This window comes from Pyxicephalus adspersus, chromosome 4 (assembly GCF_032062135.1).
Source record: "Pyxicephalus adspersus chromosome 4, UCB_Pads_2.0, whole genome shotgun sequence".
Lineage (NCBI taxonomy): Eukaryota > Metazoa > Chordata > Amphibia > Anura > Pyxicephalidae > Pyxicephalus > Pyxicephalus adspersus.
This window is the reverse complement of record NC_092861.1, coordinates 101,535,586-101,553,357: the sequence shown is the minus strand read 5'-3', so window position 1 is coordinate 101,553,357 and position 17,772 is coordinate 101,535,586. Positions and strand designations below refer to the sequence as shown.

Genomic DNA, 17,772 nt, shown 5'->3' with positions numbered 1-17,772 from the left:
CGGTTACAGCTAACTGAAGGCACCTGCTTTCAATTAGCTGTGACCGCAAAGCTCCCACGGTCCAGGAATCCCACAATGACATTATGATTTATAATGTCATTGTCGGATAACCTGTAAAAAAAAAAAAAAAAAGAACAAGAATAAAATAAAAACACATACAAATAAATTAGTTTAAGAAAAAATTTTATTTTTTTTTTAAATTTTTTTTTTTATTTCCGAATTTTTGCTTTCGAATCCCGAATTTTTGCTGTGTTTTTCGGGTCGGGTCAATCCGAATTCGAACAGCCATATTCGGGTTGAATATAGGGACAAAGGGACAACCCAAATTCGAACATCAACACTAGTATTAATACCTGCATGTAACCGCTTTTATATTTTGCGCAAAGGTACGCGCATCTTGTTTCATATATATTCATAATATTAATATACTTTTTGCATTTATTTTCTGTTAGGTTTCTCTTTGGAAATATGGACTAACATGCTGGTTTGTAAACTTTGAGCCAAACATTGTTTCTTGCTTTTCAAGCCTTTCAGGGTGTTTATGCAGTTTAAACTGCATGTTAGACCTTGCCCAACTATATATTGACTTACTCACCTCAGCTTGGTAGTGGAAGCACATAAACGGGGTTTCCTCTTTTAACCAGAAGCAATATCATCCATGAATGTTGCTTGGAGCCAAGCCCATGACATCAGAAATCATAGGAAGAAATAGGCAATCTTTTCAATTTGAATCATGTTAGGCAATATGTCCTAAACAATCCTCATTGCCTATTTCTGCCTATTTCTTCCTATAATTTCACTCTTCTAAGTATATGTACACACACAAATGCATACATACAGATATATATGCATGTATGTACATACATGAGTGCACATGAAACAAATATACACCTAAAAAGAAAAAATTACCGGAATGAGGATTCTTCTCTGGAAATTTTTTAAACTAATAGAACAGTTCACATGCACATAGTGGTTACAACACACTGAGTTTTAATAAGCCAATTGTGCTGTCAAACTAATCATAGAAGGGAACTGCTTAAAAACAAGCATAATAGAATTTTGTCATTGAAAGTCCTGGGACATTGTAAAGGAGATCACAAAAACAAACCCCACAAAAAAAATATACAAAATTTGGACAAAAACTTCATTCAAAATTAACCTATTTGCTAAAAGGTCACATTAAAATATAGAGAACATGGAGTGCACATGCGCCGCCGTCTATGCAGGACGTGATTTAGACAGCTCGGCACCCCCCGGATCCCTGGACGACTCCTACAGTAGCGGCTCTCGGCAGCCACGCTACACTCAAGGTGCACAGGCTCTGGACTCCTCTCCCCTTCCTCTGGCGATGATGGGAAAATCAGGGGTGAAGATCAAAGCCGGCAACCCCTGCTCTCAGTCTCTGCGGCCGGCTTCCAAGATGGCGGCTCCCCGGGACAAGCATGTGGCTGCAGGCTCTGCAATGCTGGAGAGGGAGCAGGTTTCTCCTCCAGGTAGGGAAGGGGGACCAGTGGACAAAGGGTGGGAAGGAAGCTCTCCCCACTCCTCACCTGCTAGCACCCATGCCATGCAGGATTCCCCCTGCTTCTATATGTCACAACCCCCCCCCCCCCCCCCCCCCGCAGCTCTGCCCTTGGCTGTAGTGCAGGGCTTCCAGTCTTCACAAGGAGAGGACTTGCCTCCTCTTGATTCACATTCTCTAACCCAGGCTAATGGTTCCAGATTCAGGGGACTGACACAGGACCCCATAGCCGCTTCACCCCCCTCGGACCTCTCACTGGCGGACAATAGGCTGTACCTTAATCTGGCTGACCTGTTGCAAAAGGAGTTGGCTAAAGTTACAGAGACTATGACATCCGAACTGGGCCAAGATTTACAGAATCTGGGCACCAGAATTGATATTTTTGAGAAAAAAGTGGACGAAACGGTCACGCAAGTTAACAAGAATTCCAAGGAAATAACGGTCTTACATGATCGGATTGAGGATCTGCAGCTTAGGCTTGATGATTTGGAAAACAGGTCACGCAGAAATAATTTCAGGATCAGGGGTCTCCCTGAATCAGTGAAAGATGTTACAGAGGCTGTGCGGCGTTTCCTACAAGAGCTCTTACCTGACATACCAGAGTTACACCTTGTAATTGACAGGGCGCACAGGGCTTTGATGGCGCTTAAGCAAGATGGCCCGCCCAGAGATGTAACTGTCAAGCCTCACTACTTTTCTACGAAGGAAGCCCTAATAAAGTAACCAGGGGAATGGATCATATTGAGATGGAAGGCCATCCGATACAAATATTTTCTGATATAACACCATTTACTATTCAATGCAGGAGGGCGCTTAAACCCCTATTGCAAGTGCTGATTGATCACAAGATTAAATATAGATGGGCATTTCCTTTAAAATTGATCTTCCAACTGCAAGGGAAAAGTTTCTCTTTCTCCTCCTTTACTGAAGAAGAACAGTTCCTCTCCAAGGATTTGGACCTAATCCAGAGGGTTGAAGCTCCGCCTATGTCGGGCAGGGAAATGTCCACATCTTTGTACCCACTCTGGCATAAGGGTAAATCATCAGGGAAACATCCTCAGAAGACAACTTGAAAATGTGTGCTGGACGCTACCCTGCATTAGTTTATCATTCTATGCTGCTGGAGGAACACTGGGGGCCCTAAATGTTGGTTGTAGTCTAATCTTACAGTATAAAGTTTGTTACATTCTGTTTTTTTTTTTTCCCTGCACTTTATACTGGTCTTGGTTGAATGGAGGCCCCAGTCTTGTATCTAACCCAGCGTTTGTCTAAATGGCCCTATAGTGGGGGGTCATTGGTATTGCTGGCCCAATTGGTACTGGTTTTTTTTTCTGTTCTTTTTCTTTTCTCATTGTATTGTGCTTTATGGAAATTGTTAAGTGGCTGCCAAGCCATTATCAGGCATATGGTTAGCTTAGGTTGCGCTTTAAATTTTATGCTTAGTTCTGATGGTAGGGACCTTATGCCTCTACATTTATGTTCTGGAGGGGTGGGGGATTTGGGGGGTTACACATGCCCTCAACTAACAGGGAATCTAGTTCGGGCCATATTGATTTGGCCTGGCCCATTCGGACTCTCCCTGACGAGATGGAGTTTGTTGGAGCTCCTGGGTGCACGGGAGGTGCGGCCGCCCCCCCGAGGCCGCCCATCTTTTACAATGCCAACTCAGATAAGAAAAAATGGGTTCTTTTGTGTTTTCGAAAGACCTTGAATTTTGCTCCCCAAGAGGTCTTTAGGGACCCAGGGGGCAGGTATCTAGTAGTGATGGGATATGTGGGTCTACAGCTCATCACGGTTGTGTCTTACTACGCGCCCAATGAAGGCCAATTGGCATTTTTTCACGCCCTCCTAGGAGAGGTCTGGTCTAAAATGAAGGGATCCCTAATCCTGTTGGGTGACTCCAATTTGGCTCTGGACCATATTTTAGACAAATCTAAATTAAGCAGATATAGGGACCCTCCAAAGAACAGTCATGGTCTTTCTCTTTTGCTATGAAAATATGATGTCGTTGATAGCTGGCGGGAAATGAATCCATCCGCCAGGGACTATACCCATTTTTCAGCTGCTCATGATCAGTACTCCTGTATAGATCATAAGTTTGTCCAGTCTCATATGCTTCCCAACTTACTTGGAGCCCGGATATTGTCAACTCCCTGGTCCGATCATGACCCCTTAGCATTGTATCTAGCAGGCTTTAACCGGCCCCAAGCAGGTTTCCGCTGGAGATTCAATGAAAGCTTAGTTTCAGACACAATAGTAAAAGGGGAGATAGAATCTTTGTTAAGTAGTTACTTTCAGATTAATGTTGCGAGCGATACATCCCCAGCTATTAATTGGGAAGCTCATAAAGCGTACATTCAGGGGGAGTTGATTAAAATGGGGGAGTCACGTAAGAGGGCCCACAACAAACTTATTGACACGCGCCTTCAAGAATACCACCGTTTACAGATGCAACACAAGAATGACCCCCAGTCGGTACTGAAGTCCCACCTGGAGGCCAAACGCACGGAACTTAACTTGATTCTCACTACTAGGGCAGAAAAATCGATTCGCTGGGCAGCTCACAAATTTTACCTTTGGAGTGACAAACCGGGAAGTCTATTGGTTAATAAGCTTAACCCTAGACCATAGATTCATGCGCTCCCTAAAATTAAGGTTAAAGATATTAGGCTATCGCAAAACCCAGAAAAAATTTTGGCAGCCTTTGAGGACTTTTATGGTCACTTATATAGCTCCGAGGACTCAATCTTCAGAGTGGGAATTGAAGGGTTTCTCAGTAAGCTTGTCAAACTGCATCCTAAACATAAGGAAATCCTGGAACGCCCGTTTACAATTGAGGATTTGAACGGGGTCCTTAGATTCCTTAAGTTGGGAAGCTCACCGGGCCCGGATGGTTTCTCTAATTTGTACTACAAAACATTCAGCCCTGTATTGGCGCCGCATTTGGTGGCATATTTTAACTATTTGAGGGAGGGAAACTCTTTATGGGGGGACGCCAATGGAGCATTTATTAGTGTAATCCCTAAACCGGGCAAGGATGTATCTGAAGTGGCCAATTACAGGCCCATCTCTTTGATTAACGGTGACCTTAAAATTTTGACGAAGATCATGTAAATCCGACTGGGCCCCTTTTTGGGGGTCAATATCCATCCGGACCAGGTGGGCTTTATGCAACACAGGCAGGCCCCAGATCAAACGAGAAGGGCAATTGATCTTATTTCAGTGGTAAACTCCAACTGGGATGGGGGACTCCCACGCCAGGCTATGTTGTTCCCCCTTGACCTTCAAAAGGCATTTGATAGCATATCATGGAGATACTTATTTCAGGTTCTCTCTGAGATGGATTTTGGGGCCCACTTTACTAATCTGCTACTGGCTCTGTATGACTCCCCTGCAGGGAAAATATTGCAAGGGGGATTTCTTTCTAAAGCTATCCTGATTAACAGGGGGACCAGACAGGGATGTCCGCTCTCGCCAATCCTGTTTGCACTAGCAATTGAGCTCCTAGCGATCGCAATACAAAGGAATCCTAACATTAAAGGGATTAAATGTAATCAGGCTGAACACAAATGCGCCCTCTTTGCTGATGATATTTTGATGTTTGTCACCTCCCCAATTACGAGGTTGCCAAACCTAATGAAGCTTTTAGATGATTTCTCTCTATGCTCAGGCCTAAAGATAAATAAAGCTAAGTCTCAGGCCCTCAACATAAATATTCCCACTGAGAAACTGACAGGGATTAGGGAGAAATTTGATTTCACCTGGCTAATGAATTCCCTTCAATATCTGGGCATTCAGTTGACTCCCACCTACCATGGTCTTTATAGGGCTAATTATAGACCCTTGTTCAAAAAACTCCATGGGGACATTCAAAGGTGGTCCTCCTCCCCACCATCGTGGCTGGGGCGGATTGCAGCCATCAAAATGAACTTACTCCCTAGACTACTTTATCTGTTTCATACTCTGCCGATTCAGGTTCCATGAAGGAGCTTGAACTCCTCCAGTCTAGAGTACTGAGATTCATCTGGGCAGGGAAAAAGGCCAGAATTCGTAAACATACCTTATATACCCCTAAGCGCATGGGGGGCTTGGGGGTTCCACACCTGAAATACTACTATGTGGCAGCACAAGTGGCGCAAGCCTCGTTGAGCACTTTACATGGAACCCGACCTCAATGGGTTGAGATAGAGAACGGGGACTTTTTTTGGGGCTCCATAGAATCTCTTATGTGGCGCAGGAAAACTACGAGAGGAACTTTGAAATGCCCAGCCCTGTCTCACTCCATTCATCTATGGGATAAATTCAGGTATCACCCAAAATTAACCTCATATCATAAACCTCTAACCCCTCTCTGGAATAACCCGGATTTCCCGCCGGGCCAATGTCCAGCGCACTTCACGTGGTGAATTTCCAAGGGTTTTAGAAGGGTGAAAGATCTGATAGATGTTCGCGCAGTGTTCACATGGGAATATTTGACCAGTAAATTTGAAATTCCCCCAACGGAACATTTCCGCTACAGACAATTGCATTCATTCATCAACATAATTGGAGAGGCCCCGAGACCCATGCGCTCCTCTACATTTGAAAGCACGTGATTTCTACATTTGATTTACTCAGCCTTAGCTGCCCCGGCCAGCAAACTGAAGTATATGCTGGAGTGGTATTCTGAACTGGGTACCACATGGGATTTGGAAGAATGGTGGGATATGGTGTATTCCCTTTCCATGGTCTCTTTGAACTCTGCTGTGGTGGAAGCCAACTACAAAGTAGCACTTAGATGGTATCTCACCCCTGCTAGAATAGCGAAAATGTTCCCGTCAGCCTCTCCCTTATGTTTCCGAGGCTGTGATTCTAGGGGCTCAATGCTACATATCTGGTGGTCATGTCCAATTGCCAGGGCATTTTGGGACGAGGTATTTAGCCTGATCTCCAGAATTACACAGCAGGAGATTCGTAGTTCCGTGGAAGCCGCCCTGTTTAGCAAACTTGCGGTGTCCCTTCCTAGACCCATGATGAAACTGATTAGATTGATCTTACTGGCGGGCAGAATTTCACTTGCTAAAGCATGGAGGTCACCCTCGATATCTCTCGATCCCATTTTCTCCAAATTGAACTGGATTATGGTCAATGACAGGCTAACTCATCCCCTAAAGAACTCTATGGAAAAATTTGACGACATATGGGAGCCCTGGATCTTGTTTCATAACATATAGCCAAGAGCCTATGTTGTTTTACTTTTGGGTATGGTGAAATAGTCAAGTTCGCCTATTAAATTTCCTCCACCTTTCTTTTCCCCTCCCCCGTGTGGTTTTTCCTTTTAGTTTTTTCTTTCTCTTTGTCTGGTTGCACGGACAGGACACGCGCTTAATTCCCATGCGGTCCAAACACGGCTTACATATGGCTTTTTATTTCTCCGGTATATATTTATCTGTTACTTGGTTGTGTTCTACTCACTGTATACCTGGATGTACTAAATAATATTGTTTGGACATTGTTAGCAATACATGATATATGTTTTGTCTGAGCCTATGTAAAGTGTTTTTGCTGTCTGTTCGATTCTTGTTATAATTGTTTTATCTGTGTTTGTAAAACTTAAAAACTTTAATAAACATATTGAAATATAAAATATAGAGAACACACAGATGCCACTAAATTTGCATGACAAAATAAACCAAAAAACACAAATACACCCACACTTGCATAAAAAGCCTAATTATTTAAAAAGTGGCCAAAAAATATTGCATTCCAAAAATATTTAACAAACCAATATGCAATTTTTTTGATAATTGAAATGAAACAATATGGCCACAAACACAATGTGTGTGTGTGTATATATATATATATATATATATATAAAAACATACACATACATACATGTATATATACATATATATCTACAGAAGCAAGCAAGAACTTGCGTGTGTGCTTTGGACATTGGTGGAAAAAATCTAGTTCGCTGGCAAAAGCAAGGATTTGCCCGCCAGAGCCCGCTGGAATTTCTTACCAGGCGGATCCCTGGGTCTGGCATCGGATGCGCTTAGGTAGGCGCCTCTGTAAAGAGCTGAAATCAGTTAACTCTTTCTAAGCCTGAAAATATTAGGTCATGTAAAAATATGCTTATTTCTCAGCTAATAATAATGTTTAAAACATTTGAACAGCCCAAAGATTTTTATTTAGGTCTAAGTGAAAGATGTGTGCCAAAAGAAAGATTTATTTTTTAGGGGAACAGTGACTTTTAATGCGCAAATACACCAGCGCCTAAAATTTGGTTGATAAATTGATCAAAGGCTTGCGATTTTGGATCGCAGAATACGAATGCACGAGTGAGCTTTCGATTTTGCTTGATGAATCAACCTTCCCATATCAACTGCTATTCCACTGTCTACCTGTTTACTTACTTCCTTATAAAAAGAAAGTAAATTTGTTTGACAACTTCTGTCTTTCTTGAAGCCATTCTATCACTTATAAAATTATTTTCTAGCAGAAACTCCTCTATGTGGTTCTTTATCAAACTCTCCAGGACCTTTCCAACTATGGACTTTAAACTAACGAGTCTGTAGTTACCTGGTAATGACTTTGCTCCCTTTTTGAAGATAGGAACCACATTGGCCTTATGCCAATCCATCGGTACCTTGCCATTGACTAAAGAGTCTCTAAAAATTAGGAATAATGGCTTTGAAATAACAGAGCTCAGCTCTTTGAGGACACGTGTATGTATTCCATCAGGTCCTGGTGCTTTGTCAACCTTCTAGCTGTTTCTCTATCATATCAATTCTGAGCCATTGTGACTCATTTAAGGCAGTGACATTGCGTTTAGTAAATCTGCCTTGTCTTTATCCCCAGTTACCAACCCAGCGACATCCTTTAAGGGGCCTACATGCTCAGATCTGATCTTTGTGCTATTAATATATTTGAAATTTTTTGAAAGTTTTGCACATTTTATCTCCTTTTTACATCCTTTATTATATTCTTTAAAGGTTTCAAATGATGAAGGTGATCCTTTATTTTTATATTTTTGAAATGCCCTTTTCTTGTTCCTTATGGATTTTTTAACATCAGCTGTGAGCCACATATGTTTTAATTTTAGCCTCTTAAATTTATTATCCATTGGAATATATTTTTTAGTTTGCTTTTGTAGAACAGACTTGAAACATTCCCATTCCTGTTGTGTGTTCTTTGGGGACAATATTGTCTCCCAGTCCAAGTCACAGAGAGCCACCCTAATAATAGAAAATTTGCTCTCTTAAAATTAAATGTTTTTATCTTTCCCGTTTTTGCTTCCTGTTTACAGCTTACATTAAATGAAATCATAATATGGTCACTTCTACCCAGATTCTCTTTTATTTGTACATTTGTTATAAGCTCTGCATTGTTAGAAAGAACTAGGTCCAACAGAGTATCATTTCTAGTTGTTCCTTCTATAAACTGTACCATAAAATTATCTTTTATTAAATTCACAAATGTCCTCTTGCTGTTCCTGTAGTGCCAATACTCCAGTCAATGTCAGGGTAGTTGAAATCTCCCATGATTAAAAAAACTTCCACTTTTTGCTGCTTTTTCTATCTGTGCTGGTAAAAGTATAAAATAAAAGAGAAAGTAGGGTTTCCCAAGGCAAATTATTTCAATTTGTATTTATAATGAAGTCAAGTATTGCAGTTCAATAGATTCATACAGTTTGGTATGACCTCAAACTTGAGTTTTGGTCAATACCAATTTGGCCCTAAAGGGGCACTAGACATTCGACTTCTAACCAAAATCTACAAATACTTGGTACTTATATCTTATACGTAAATCAAAAATACCCGACGCGTTTCGCCCGCTATGGGCTTTTTCAGGGGTGTTGTACGTATAACACAGGTGTACAGAAGTTCATTTGCCGTGTCTATATATATATATAGCAAAAAATATATTCAAAAAGGACAGGTAATAACAATGTTGCAATGATTCCCCCTGCCACCCGTTGGTAACACAACGTGGTTATACAGATATACTGCAGTCATTTCGGATGAGAAAATAACCTAAGGTAACACCCACTATGTTTGCTTTTTGATCACAATCTTTATAAACAATCTATATTTGGTACTTTTTAACTACTTTCAAACTTAGCATAATCATGTATGTATACAATCCTTATTTACCACACATCAAAAAACCCTTCCTCCCACTTGGGTTTGCACAATGTCCTACTCTTAGGAATAAGAAACTTTTCCATTTCTCATTGGACCACCCAAGTACCTGTCTTGATTTGATCCAAAACCAAATTGGATTTTCTAGCTAAGGAATATGTAAGTGAATATTTTGTTTTCTGCCTTCTCTTTCTCCTTCTATGCCACTATGTTTCACTGTATTAATAATTACAAATGTATTTCCCAAACTAATACCCTAACAACTTATTGTGGCAGAACTTAAATGAAACCCCTTATAATTTGGATATTACTTTAATGAGAGATATGCAAAGGTCCCAATTATTTCCAAGAAGTTATTATTACTAAGAAAGTCTACTTGAACCCTCTTATTGGCTCTTATGTATCCTTTACTAGCTATCATACTCTCACACACACTATGTTTGATTGTGAATATTTGATACATGTACTAAGGCTATTGTATTTTTATTTATATACATGGATACATCTGGTACCTTGAGTTACTGACACTTCAAATGTTTGTCTTGTGCTATAAAAATGATTATTATTCAATATTCTTTGACAGATTATCTTTATACCTCCTCCATTTTTTATTATGTACTTAGCAACATTGTTATTACCTGTACCTATTGAATATATTTTTATGCTACATATATAGATATATATATAGACATGGCAAATAGCTTCTGTACACCTGTGTTATATGTACAACACCCCTGAAGAAGCCCATAGCGGGGGAAACGCGTCGGGTATTTTTGATTTACGTATAAGATATAAGTACCAAGTATTTGTAGATTTTGGTTAGAAGTCGAATGTCTAGTGCCCCTTTAGGGCCAAATTGGTATTGACCAAAACTCAAGTTTGAGGTCATACCAAACTGTATGAATCTATTGAACTGCAATACTTGACTTCATTATAAATACCAATTGAAATAATTTGCCTTGGGAAACCCTACTTTCTCTTTTATTTTATACTTTGATTAATCTTAGGGTTGGCAATTGGGCTAGAATATAGGCCTACATCTACTGGATTTTTACCAGATAAATTATAGATATGTTTTTGCTTTTTTATCTGTGTTAGTAGTTGACTTTTTATTTCTTCACTAGCACTGGGGGGCCTATAGCAGACTCCAATGATTATTTGTGTGCTATTCAACCTCACATTCAACTCCACCCATAATGCTTCAACCTCATCACTTGTTTCATCTGCAATTTCTTCTTTTATATTCACTTTTAGATCACTTCTCACATACAGACAGACAACACCACCCTTACGTTTGACTCTGTCTTTACGAAAGAGAGTATACCTAGGAATATTGACAGCCAAGTATGCGGTGCTGTGCTGGCTTGGAGGGCGCATGGAGCTCTCGTTTATTTGTGGCTTTCCGGCCCCATGCTCAAGCCACACCCCCTAGGAGGAACCGCCCCTAGAATCCTGCACAAATTAGCTTTCTAAATAAGACAGTTTTCCTTTTATTCTGACGGTGGGGTTGAAGTACCAGGCTGAATGACAATGAGCTTCTTGGCCAGGTGGGGGAGCTAAAGAGACCTAGGTATGATCAGGTGTAACTGTCTCAGCTGAAATGCATTCTGCAAATTAAGCTGGGGATATAAACTTCCAGCCTGCTTATTCCTGTCTCTCTCTCTTGGCTGGTGAGCTGGGAGGAGGTCCAAGGTGAACTGTGAGTAAAGACACAGACTTTGTTGAAAAAGCTGTATGGCTAGGGCCTTAGTGCCCTGCACAGCACTAGGATGGGCTGGATTCTTAGTAAAGGGTCTTGGATTGTTAGTAAAAGATCTAACAGTGCGTTAGAGGCCAAGTGGCCAGGCTTTATTTTTGCTGTTTTTTTTTATTTTGCCTGTTTTTGTGTGTAAATAGTATTAGTGAATAAAAACCCTTGTTGCACAGATAACCTGCTGGCCCTGTTTCCTGTTTGAAACACCCCCTGTTGCTACTGGCGATCTCACAACACCCATAAAGAACTCTTGCTGGAGGGGATACAAATAAACCCTTTAATTTATTCTCAGTGGCAACTTTGGCACTTTTTACGGAAAACTGAATTTCCTAATGCTTACACTTCATTGTATATCCCCTTTTCAGGAAATACTGAATTTACACCTAATTATCCTAGTCTACCTGTTTCAAAAAATTTACAGATGTACAGATTATCCAGGAAGGCTATTCCGGCAGTCTAATACCGGGAAATGTTTTTTCAGCTTTTCCATAGAAATTTTATTTCAGCTCAGAGAACCCATTATATGGGTCCCTCAGATGGGAGTACATGTTTTAAATGTGGAGCCCAGGTGCACTTTATTATAATTTCTAATATATAATTTTAATATAATTTCTGGGAATGTCTAATTATTAAACAATTCTGGAGGCAACTGGTACAATATGTCCACAGATATTTGCTGAATTACATACCATTCACACCAGAAAGGGTAGTTTTTGGACTGCGAGGTGTCCGGTTTACCAGGGGCACCAAATGATTAGCACTAATACTTTCAGCTATTGCTAAGAAAACCATTCTTCATTGCTGGTTAGAATCCACTCCCCAACGATGCATCTCGTTATGACTAAATTACAAGAATTATTCAGAATGGAATGGATGGAGGCTTCTTTGCACAAAGAATCTAAAACTCAAATTTTCTTTGAAACATAGGAAAGTTTTAATGACACACTAAACACAGCTAACAAAACAAAATTATATAACTGTTTTCGTCACACTACATGGTAGCTTAAAAGAGAGCTAACAAACGATCCCCCTATTGTTATGTGAATGCTTTTTGTGTCTACTGTTTGCACTACTGACATTGTATAATTGTTGTATGTTATATTAAAGTGTCCTGACCTATTCCTTCAATTGGTATATTGTAAAAACATGTACAGTGTCTCAACTGTTATTGAAAATGTTATAACATTTGTTTTTTCTGTTGGTTGAAAAATTTGTTTGTATTATGTTTTTCCACTGCTTAACCTCAATAAAAATATATTTAAAAAAAAGAATTCATCATTTGGTAAGGCGCCTGGGCCGGATGGCTATTTGTTGATTTATCATAAACCCTTTTTTAAAGTTTTGGGACCTTGCTTTATAGAGCCATTAAATGCTTTGGCCGAGGGAGCACAGTTCCTAAGGGACTCCCCAAAGGCTAATATTACAGTTATATTTAAGGAGGGGAAAAATCTAATTTTTTCAAGATTTGAAAATATTTACTAAAATTTTGGCTAATAGATTACAACCCTTTTTCATTAACCACCTAGTCGTTAAGCCCAACCTTCGTTCGGGCAAAAAAAAACGGCTAGGATGGTTAACCCCGAGATTTTTCCCATTCATACTTACCTGGTCCCCCTGTGCTCATCCAGCGTCGTTTTCGTATTCTACAGGTCTACAATTTAAAAAAAAAATTTCATGAAAAACAGTGGATCACTTTTGGTACAGAAATCTAGACCTCAGTGTAACGCTCAGGAGGTTAAACTGATCTATTTAGAACAGGATGGATTTGTTTCCTCACGTGAAGCAAGGGATAACATAATTAGGGTTATCAATTGGGTTCAGGCTGGGAAGAGAGAGAAAATATCTGCTCTTTTGTTATCAACAGATGCTAAAAAAGCATTTGATAGGGTGAATTTGTTGTTCTTGAAGCATACCCTGAAATATATTGGGTTGGAAACAAAAATGTTATTATGGATTATGGCGGTGTACTGTTGCCCCTCATCTAAGGTAATCATAAATGGTTATATGTCTGAATCTTTTATTTTTTTAAATAGAACAAGACAAGAACACCTGCTATCTCCTTAGATATTTATATTGTCAGTAGAACCTTAGCTAAGAGAATTGAAAGGGTATGGGGCCTTATGCAACTATAAAATTAATTCTAAATCGGAAGCCCTAAATATGTCTCTGGGCCTAATAGTTCTCAATAATTTGTCTCAATTATATTCTTTCAAGTGGACAGAGAAGGTAATTGAATATAACATACATTTTTCACATAATTTATATACCGCTATTGTCCAAACTGAAGAAAGAATTAAGAAATGGGTTAAGGGCACTTTCTCATGGGTTTGAAGAGTATAAATTATAAAAAAAACTGCCTACATTTTTATATTTATTCCAAGCACTTCCTATAGAAGTACCTGTGTCTGTTTTTCCCCAGTTTTACTTTGTAATTTTTTAATTTGCGTGTAGGGGAGGGGGAGTAGACCACAATTAGGTAAGAAGCTTTTGTTTCTACCCAGAGAAAAAGGAGAACTGGGGATACCAAATTTCTATTTGTACTATGTGACATCTCTGTCGATAAGGGTAATTGATTGGTGTCATCATGGAGACTATAAACAATTGATTACCTTAGGACAAACATTCTATAGTTAAATATTTTGCCTTGGCTTTCTAGTGTTGGAAGGGCTGATTTTAAAAATCATCCAATTTTTGGTCCAACTTGGAAACTTTGCTATTGTTTTTTCCAGAGATCTTGGGTTCTATCGAGAAGATCCCCTCTGTACCCAATATTAGGCAACTCCTAATACTAATCAGCTATTCCACTTCTTACAGAATTGTAAGCCCTACAGTTACTATATTCAACCTCCTACAGGATTCAAGAAGTTATGTATAGAAGTAGGAGGATTTAGACGGATATATGCATTGTTGGTGGATCCCGTAGAAAACTATGTCCCACCTTATTTGAAAAAGTAGCAAAATGAGTTGGAAAGGGAAATCACTATATAGCAGTATAAACGTATGCTGTTTTTTCCTATGGATCAGTGGGAGCAGTAGATCCCAAGAAATGGGGTTTAAAAGGGGAAAGAAAGAAATTTGAGGCTCATGGGTTTTTCATGGGTTGCAAAAAGTGAAGTGTATTGATTGATTAATCAGTACATAAGCCATCAAATACACATAAACATATATTGTTTTTGTCTCTGTCCTGTTACTTTTTCACAGCACAGAGTAGTTATACATACTATATAGTATGGATTTTGTCATAAAGTATTATACATAACCATAAAACTGTTCAAAAAGCTGTGCCGTGGCATGCAGTGATCTGACGCGTTTCGACACGAAGGGCTTTCTCAGGTATAGATAGTAGTGCGTGCTTATCGGTCTGTTGTGTATAGAAATGTAATAGGTCAAGGGTGGCATAATTAAAGGCATTTTCAGACAGTAAATCCAAATAAATACATCATAAATTAAATACAGTTGTAGCATGATATACAGGCATACTTGGGACACAAAATGTTAAACAATGATTTGTAAGTAAGTTCTGAGTGATTCGTTCAAAATAATTAATTCAGACAGTATTTAAAGAGGCATAAAATGCTAATGTCTAAACAAAGAAGCATATATGGATATAAAGTAATATTGTTACTCATGTACCCAAAGTTAGGAACATGCCCCACAGGGCCCCACAGGGTAGGAGGGTGTATATATGTAGTTGCTGCTGATGATAATGCTGATTATGAATTATAGAGTATGATTAGGTATATATATATGAAAGGGGGGGTATTTTCAAAGGATAGCAATAGGTGAAGGAATACATACCTAAGGTTTGAAGTAGTAATCTATACTCTGTTAGAGGTTTTAGCACAATTTACAAATATTTCATGGGTGCGGTGAAGGTTAGTCCCTGCATCCGTTGACCAATGTAATAAATAGATGAGGAGAAGGGTCCCTTCCTTAGAACTGTGAGTTGAAAGAGAGAACCCTTCTATAAATTAAATCATTCAAAGTCTATTTGTAGATATAATAAATCTATAGAGGTCAATTTGAGATTTTAAGGTAAATGAGGGTTTACCTTTTGGATACGAGTTACAAGTCACTTGTCAAGGTCAAACTGTTTGAATCTGGATATGATAGATCAAATCTCTTGGTAGTAGTGTAGTAAATCAGATGGGAAAGTGTCTTCCTAAAGATAGGTAAGTATAAGAGACTTAGTATATAAAAGTATTTAATAATATGTATATTTATAAATATATCCATGGTATTACAAAAGTTTAATAAGAGTTTACCTTTCTCTTTGTAAGTATTAAGGGTAATCCAGGGTGTTCCAGGTTGGAAAATGCAGCAGCCTTTACTAGGGGGTTAACCCTGAAAGGTATCAGTCTAGTAGGTCTATTTGCAGGAATAAGCAGTAGGGGGATGAAAAAGCATCAGCCCGCAGGGCTGTTCTATTACTGTGGGCGCCTGAGATAGCGTCTTAAGAGCACCAGGGAGGAGGGGAGAGTGCGCCCTTGCTGTACGCGGCAATCCAGCCCCTCCTCACACCAGCAGGAGAATCCCCGTGATGTCAGCGGGACTCCACAATGCCGGAGAAGGAGGCGGAACAAGTGTATCCACCCCCTTCAACCTGATTGGGTGATCCGCCCTGACATAGGGCGGATCATACAGGGGACGGGATGGCCAGCGCAGCGTGTGCTGTACATCAGCCGAAGCGCCATATAGCAGTGGCACCTCAGTCCCCTGCAAGTCCCACAGGCAGCCAAGGGGTTTCCAAGAGGGAATTGACCACAGATGCAAGGACCTAGAGTGTATGGGGTTATAGAACAACCAATCATAGAGGTTTTAGGTATGAATAATATACATATACAAAATCTAGAGAAATTTGAAGCTTACAATCCTTTATACATTACATTATTACAATTTAAAACAACCAATCATGGAGGTTTTAGGTATAAATATTATATATATACAAAAACTAGAGAAATGTTAAGCTTGTATCTATAGGGATATATGAAAGAGGTACAAAGGGTCAATGTGGTAATAAAAAGTAGAAAGTATTGGTAAGTTTGTGGTGAATGAACTTTATGATATATATGATATGATATATAGTGTATAGGTAAGAAGGACCTAAAATCAGGGGCATATTAGAATTAGAGAAAGGATTTGAAGCCTACTGCTTTGTTTAGGCCCAGAAGTAGGTAGCTTTGAGATTGTTACTCCACTTGGTTTCTACCTGTAGAAGTTTTTTTATCAAGGTGGCCTCCTCTAGAATCAGAGAGTATGTGTTCGAGACCAAAGAAGTTTAGAACTTTTGGATTGTACTGGTGTTTAGTGCCTACATGATGGCATACAGGTGTAATTATTTTGCCCACTTCTATGGAATGTATATGTTCGTAGATCCTCTTTTTAAGAGGTTGTATTGTTTTTCCTATATAGAAGAAGCTGCAGATGCAGGTGATCATGTAGATTACGCCTTTTGTGTTGCAGTCAATATATGTATTAGGTCTATGGTTATTACCAATTGGTGGAGTGATTGTGCATGATTCATGGATCCACATGCATTGACTGCAGTGTCCACATTTGAAGGTGCCTTTAGTAATTGGGATATCCGTAGGATCAGCTTGAGGGTTTGGTTGATAATGACTAGAGGTAAGATGATCTTTGAGAGATTTTGATTTTGTATATGTAATTTGTGGTTTGTTACTAAGAAATTTGCTGACTTTGAGGTCAGCTAAAAGAATATGCCAATTCTGGGCAAGAGTATTCGTTATTAGTTTGTGGTCTTGATTGTATGTGGTGATTAATCTCACTGTGTTTGGAGTCTCGGTATGTTGTTTTTTTATTGGAAGATCTTTTCTTTCATAGTTTAAGGATCTCTTAAAAGATCTTTTGAGTAGGGTTATAGAGCAGCCTCCGAGCAATAACCTTTCTTGTAGTAATTTTGCTTCCTGTTTAAAGTCTGATTTATTACTACAGTTTTTTTTAGCCTCAGGTATTGGCTGAAAGGTATGTTTTCAATCAAAGGTCTGGGGTGTTCGCTTTGCGTATGTAAGATTGTATTCCCCGCCGTTGGTTTCCTAAAAAGTGTTGTTGTAACTGTGTTGTTGCTGTCAATTCTGATAAAAAAATCTAGGAATGGTAGTTGAATTTTGCTGAAGTCCAGGGTAAATTTTAAGTTGAATTCATTTGATTGTATAAATTCAAAAAGTTCTAGCGGTAGGGATTCTGAGCCTGTCCAAAACATTACCACATCATCAATGTAGCGTTTCCAAGTTGAGATAAATTTAATATATTTATTCATATAGGGGTCAGAGAATAGATTTTTTTCCCATTCTCCCAGATACAATTTGGCGTATGATGGTGCACATTTCGTACCCATCACAACGCCCTGTTTT

At 39.3% G+C, this 17,772-nt stretch overlaps 1 long non-coding RNA gene across 1 annotated transcript in view; it reads right to left on the bottom strand.

Moving 5' to 3' along the window:
• LOC140329086 (uncharacterized) overlaps positions 1-15,857 on the bottom strand; it is a 24,101-nt gene extending 8,244 nt beyond the window's left edge. Inside the window, exon 1 of the long non-coding RNA XR_011920417.1 lies at positions 15,667-15,857. This is a non-coding gene — a long non-coding RNA (uncharacterized lncRNA). The remainder of the gene's footprint in view (positions 1-15,666) is intronic.
• Between the last annotated feature and the right edge of the window lie 1,915 nt (positions 15,858-17,772).